Source organism: Lactuca serriola, chromosome 9 (genome assembly GCF_051521515.1).
Source record: "Lactuca serriola cultivar US96UC23 chromosome 9, Lser_US96UC23_V15, whole genome shotgun sequence".
Lineage (NCBI taxonomy): Eukaryota > Viridiplantae > Streptophyta > Magnoliopsida > Asterales > Asteraceae > Lactuca > Lactuca serriola.
Window position 1 is genome coordinate 133,261,147 of NC_136416.1, and position 5,873 is coordinate 133,267,019.

The window sequence follows — 5,873 nt, forward strand, 5'->3', positions numbered from 1 at the left end:
ATGGTTGTTTACTGTGATTACTATGTACATTGGAATTGATACTCAACGTGGAGTCAACCCCGGGAACGTTTCCGCCTTTGGTTTTCGGGGTGTGACAGATTGGTATCAGAGCCCTTGTTTATAGTGAACAGAGTATACCAAACCTTACATGGTATAAAACTATAAACATTAAGGGGCCTAAGTGCTCTGAACTAAAAGTATCCTACAAAATATAAGTATTTTCAAAAGTATTTAAGTATGCCGAGCCATCGAAATCCGTAACTACAAGTAGAACAAAACATAAGTAAATGGGTGTTGTACGTTGCGGTTAAACCTGGGCAGTTATGTAGTCGTGTCTAGGGTCAATATAGCCTGGCCAACTATATTCATTCGAGACACGGCCAACATGTGCTTGGGAGTGACTGTGGCATGCGGCATACCTAAAACTTACCCAATATCCCGAACAACGAATCGTCGCTGCAGTGAACCATGAAATACTATGGGAGTATTTCTCAAGCCGATCCTTTGTAGAAATTCTTGTATACGCGTTATTCTTTGATCATTCCTCTAGCCATAAAATGTTCTACCTTTATAACTCCTTTATGCTTTATCGCTTTGTATGATGCTATATTTGCCTTGATGAGATATCTCCTGTCCCATATCTCTTGATTCGATTCAGAGGACTGATGATCCTCTCTTTCCTGATCTTTTTAGATCAAGATGCCTCCAAGAAAGAGACCCAGCTCAACGAACAACAACAATCCTCCTCTTCAACTTGATCTTGCATCGCTTCAGACAGTTCTGACTGCTGCAATGGTAGCAGCCATGTCGCAAATGAACTCTAGAAATTCAGGAGGTGATCCCCAACCCCAAAACCCAGAAGATAGTCAGGGACACCAAAAAGGGGGTTCCTATAAGGACTTCATGAACGCAAAACCAACATTCTTCGATGGCACAGGGGGTGTCATTGCTTTAACCCGATGGTTCGAGAGAATCGAATCAATCTTTGAAATATGTGGCTGTTCGGAGTCTGATAGAGTCAAGTTTGCCGCCTGTACCTTCCTAGACAAAGCCCTAACTTGGTGGAATGGCCGAGTCAAATCCTTAACTTTACCTGTAGCCAATGCTATGGGTTGGGAAGCTATGAAGGAGCTTCTTCTCGCAGAGTATTGCCCTCGGGGCGAGCTTCAGAAACTAGAACATGAACTTTGGAACCTTAAGATGAAAGGTTCCGACATAACTGCTTATACCTCAAGATTCGATGATCTGGCATTACTTTGTCCGGGAATGGTTACCCCGGAAAGTAAAAAGATAGAGAGGTTCATCTGGGGGTTGACCCAGCCAACAAAGGGGAATGTCTTGGCTGCGAAGCCAGACACTTATGACAGTGCCAAATGCCTTGCGAAAATCCTGATAGATCACGAAGACAACTCTGATGAAGAAGCTACTACCCCCGAGCCAGTCACTAGTGGAGGCGGAAGTAAAAGGAAATCCTGGAACAAGCGGAAGGCCCAGAGTACGCAAGGGTCTTCTAAGAAACAGCAAACGGTAGCAGTCCATGCTGCTACTGCACCTGTTGCTGTTTCAGCTGTAGGTTCCACAGCCCAAACTCCTGCCAGTGGATACACTGGTACCCTCCCTTGGTGTGGTAAATGTAACTACCACCACCGCATTCCTGGACCATGTCGCGAAAGGATCTGCGACAACTGTGGCAATAAGGGCCATCTTGCGCGAACCTGCCGAAAACCAGCCAAACCAACGAACCAATCATCTGGAACGGGAATTAGTCAGGCCTGTTACAATTGTGGTGAAGCTGGGCACTTCAAAAGGAATTGTCCCAAGACAGCTACAACCACAAATCCCTCTGCTGCCGCAGGTATATCTCTCATTGATAATTCTTATGCTTGCAACTCTTTTCGATTTTGGGTGCAAAAAGGAAACCTGTTATCTATCTATTCGAACATATTCTAAACTCAATCTTTCGCATGTAATCGAAATGTATACCGTCGAGACAACTAACTAGTGAGATAGAGAACACTAATTTCGTATCTATAGATTGAATCCTCGGTCCGGAGGACTATTCTATTCCATTCGATTTATAAAGGGGAAAACTTTCTATGAAAATACTTTGGTGCCATGTTTAACCAGAAATGATCGAGTTTCATTCGCGTTGTTATCTTTACTTTCGAAAGGGCCGCTCGTTAAATCTTTTTCTCGACCCGGTTCTCGTAATCTTCGGCATCAAACTTCCGTATCATTTATGCTTTAGAACTCAAAAGTTTTCCCAATATGAATTATCACGCATCCCTCGTTTATGTGATTATTGAGAAACGGGAAGTTAGCAACTATTCCCTCTAAATGACTATCCCGAAGGATTCCCGGGAGTTTCTTTCGAGCATCTAGTTTAGTCTTTCGAGATCTTCGTAGAGATCGATTCTGTAACCTTCAAGTTTCGGAGGCCCTTAGAGTTTGATAACATTTATCTAGACCATCATGTCTCGAATCCTTAGAAGCACCTACTCGATGAAACCCTAATGATTCCTTTGAGGAAACCGAAGTCGTTCAGAGTTGGAACTTCCACGAGAAAACAGATTGATATCGTAGATTGAGAGAGAGTCAAGAAGCGAAACCAAGACATGTCCCGATAATGAGAATTCATTAGAACGCCCAGTAGATACCTGATTCCACTTGAGAAAGTGAAGATCCAAAGCAACAAATCCATTCGTGTTTCATTCCAATCCATGATCTGTATCTTATTCTTTGAATTTCGGGACGAAATTCCCTCTAACGGGGGGATAATGTAACAACCCGAAGTTGTTCATCGCCGAAAACCCGTTCTACCCGAATAACTCGTCGGAAATCGAAATGTCCCGTTATCGTTTTGGGCTTAATTAACTAAAATTTTATATCTATTTTCATTCAATGAGGGTCCAAATCATTTAGGAACTCATGAATTTAGCCCAAAACATTTATTTCATAAGTTTTAGAAATATCCTCGTCGGGTGACGAAAACTCAATCGGGTGCGACCCAAAGCATCGTTTGAAGCCGGTATCGGGTAGAATTCCACCGTGTCCAAGTTTTAGGAACTATATAAACATGTTTAAGCACTCATTTGAAGCTTTTTCCTTCTCTCTCTACTCTCTCTCTAACCTCTCTCCTAAATCCAAGGATTAAGTGTCCAAAACTCAAATTTAAGGCCTCAAATCCTTAAGGTACCTTCCTAGCCTTAATCTATAGCATGTTTAGCTTCCAAATTAGATACTTAATCATGAAATTGGGCAATATATGTGAGTTTACGGCCCAGGAGGCAGCCTAGGCCGTAAACATCATTTTGAAGGGGTTTTAGCCCTTAAACTCCTTCCTAGACTCAAATGGACTTTAGATATGGCTAAGGGACTTCAAGATATGGACTTAGAACACCTAAGACTATAGTTTTGTGGACTTTGAAGGAGTTTACGGCCAAGGCATAAGCTTGGGCCGTAAACTCATTAAAATGGTGTTATTCATGACTTTAAAACCTTCCAAATCACCCCTACAGCTTAGATATGAATTATAGGACTTTGATTCTTGCATTTGGACACTTGAAACATTAATTTTGAGGGACTTAGATGAGTTTACGGCCAAGGAGAGTTCTTGGGCCGTAAACTCCATAAAACTTGGCATAAATCTCATTCTAAGGTGTTAGAAAGCCATCCAACACCACCAAAAGCCTTGGAATAAATCAAGGGACCAACCAAAAATACTTTGAGGGCCTAAAACACAAAATTTATGGGGTTTCTAAGGGTTTACGGCCAAGACATGTTCTTGGGCCGTAAACTCCAAAATTTTTGGTGTTAGAATGCAAACTACATACCCCTAAGGCCCTTAGATGAATTTTAGAAGTCCTTTCATGCATGTTCTAGACCTTGAAACACCTTGGAACACCACACACAAGAGTTTACGTCCATGAAGGGGGTTTCATGGGCCGTAAACTCCATAAATCTCCCAAAAATCCCATACAAACTCATGTTAGGCCTTGGATTAATTTTACCAATCACATGTGATTTGTTCTAGCACCATTTAGCATCATTTTCATAAAGATTAAGGAGTTTACGGCCAGGAGCCTATGCTAGGCCGTAAACTCCCCGAAATTAATCATTTTAGTGATTTTAATCCATTCCATGCATTTAGATCAAAGCCTAGAATCATTTCCCATGTCCATGTAAGCCACTTAAGCCATTTAAACACCTAAAACCACACCCACATGAGTTTACGGCCGTAAACTCATGTATGTGTGTGTTTTGTGGATGTAAACTCATTTAAAAGTTTACTCATGGGGAGTAAACTCAAGTCCCAAGTCCCTAGTGTCATTTCCCATCCTTAAACGCCACCCGGGTCCTTCCAAACACTCGTATCGGAGTGTTTTCGCGACTTGAAGCAAGTGTCCCTATCATATAAATAAACTAAGTCCTAATTAGATACAAATGTGTATCTTTACATTATAATTAGGAACCTCGTGTATTTACAAGCCCCGGATCAACTCTTAGCATTCAAACCGTCCTACTTCTCGTCCGGTGAGTTCATACCCCTACGCCTTTTTCACTGTTTTTAACTGTTTTCAGGGGGGGAATACAAGCAAACCAAAACTGTTTTCAAATCATAACATTTATGTGTTTCAAATAATATCTGGCAATCTTATAAACTCTTTTACTCCTTATGTATTATGTTGAGCATAAGGAAAGATTTATCAATTACAACTAAATGGATTTTAGTTAAGAAAATAACCAAACTAATCAAATTATTATGGGAATAATTTGGGGTTCTATGTTTCTCTTTATATCGTGTACTGATATCTGTATTAAGTTATTAGATAAACTATGTCTGATTCAGTTTATCTCTGTATCATTCGAATGTTTTTGCCAGATAATTTCATTGTATGTATCTATTTTCAAATGTATCATGTCTTGAAATCTTTGTATGTTTGGTATCGTATGAGAATCCTGTGAATAGTTTAATACTAGCTTGTGAGATAGTCACTACCCTTTATGGATGATCAAGTAAATCCTCTCCGGAAGTGTAACCAGAGTCTCCTGGAGGGAGAGCGAAGAGTTTGTGAATAGATCTATTCGGGACTGACAATCCCACACCTTAACTGCTAGCTACAGTTAGGCGGGCACGCCTGGGGTGACAAATTCTGGATATCATTCGACGTCTGACTAACGTCAAGGAGGTCTCGTTGTCATATCAGTATGGTTACCCGACTCACAATACGTATTAATATAAACTTATTCACAGCTATGATTTCGTTTAGAATCTATATCTCGTTCGGGATGGTAATCCCATGGTTTTATAATCTATATCTCGTTCGGGATGGTAATCCCATGGTTTTATGTCTATACCTCGTTCGGGATGATAATCCCATGATCTTGTGTCCATATTTCGTTCGGGATGGCAATCCCATGGTACTGAAACTAAATCTTATACGGGATGATAATCCCATGATTTTATCAATCTATCATATATCTAGTTTCGGGATAGTGATCCCATGGTTTATCAAACTATCTTATATCTACTTTCGGGATAGTGATCCCATGGTCTTTATCGAATTATCTTATAACTGGTTCGGGATGTAGTCCCAAGGTTTTCAAATACTAACTGGTTCGGGATGTTAGTCCCAAGGTTTTCAAAATACTTTCTATTTACAGTTTGTCCAAATTATAGTTTTGTGAATTAAACTATACTATGTGCTATCTAATCAATCTTACAATTAGGAAAATATGGGATTTTCCTGGGGTTAGCTATATCTGTAGCAGAACTGTAACGAAAGATAACTTAACTACTTTACATAAGAAAATATGGGATTTTCTCGGATATCAAATCTTTTCAAAAAAACTAAAGGAAATCGATACATTTT